The sequence below is a fragment of the Wasmannia auropunctata genome, unplaced genomic scaffold (genome assembly GCF_000956235.1).
Source record: "Wasmannia auropunctata unplaced genomic scaffold, wasmannia.A_1.0 LD336053.1, whole genome shotgun sequence".
In the NCBI taxonomy this organism is placed as follows: Eukaryota; Metazoa; Arthropoda; class Insecta; order Hymenoptera; family Formicidae; genus Wasmannia; species Wasmannia auropunctata.
The window spans coordinates 6,651,958-6,652,653 of NW_012026837.1; the positions used below are offsets into that span (position 1 = coordinate 6,651,958).

Sequence of the window (696 nt, forward strand, 5' to 3'; positions counted from 1 at the left end):
ACATTGTATTATTAAATAATGATTTACGATAGTCAAGTTTGTAAAACTGCGACAAACGTAAGAATACATCTGCGTTGATAATAATGTCAATTTTAATTGTAATGTGAATTTGTATGATGGCTGATGATGGCTAAGTAAGCCATTTTGCAATTAAGTGGCTAGATATTATAGAGTTATAGAGTTTCGTTTTGGTGTTTCGGATTTTCATTTTCTTTATTTTACGACTAACTTCATGCAACTAACTTGATATAAAATTAATGAATTTGTTTCTATTCATTGTTACTTTTTATAATAAAAAGTATATATTCTTAGAGTACTGACTGTATTTTGTCATTAATTCAGTATTGTTAAAAAGTAAATACTATTTTACGTATAAACTGCGACCGCACGCGTAGGTGCGAGGCAATCTTGTCGGGAGTTCGCACGTCCGGGTTGAGCAGAGTTTCGCGTCCCGATCGGAGATACAAGTAATTCAGACGTTACAGTAATCGTCTCCGCGGATGTAAGCGGGGTTTGGGCGCCAGGCCCGCGTGAGCGAACCAAATTTATATAATATCCGAGCTATCTCCGATCTTCGACGCACAGCCCGATAGGTCGACGTAATTTAAATTCTCGCGAAAATTCCGGACGGGCAAACAACGACGGCGCGGAAGGCCGGCTAACCAGCTCTGACAATGGTAGAGGGGCGGTTCGTTA

At 39.2% G+C, this 696-nt stretch overlaps 1 protein-coding gene across 4 annotated transcripts in view; it reads right to left on the reverse strand.

Moving 5' to 3' along the window:
- Positions 1–696, reverse strand: part of LOC105451268 — a 127,748-nt gene that overhangs the window by 21,127 nt on the left and 105,925 nt on the right. The window lies entirely within an intron of this gene.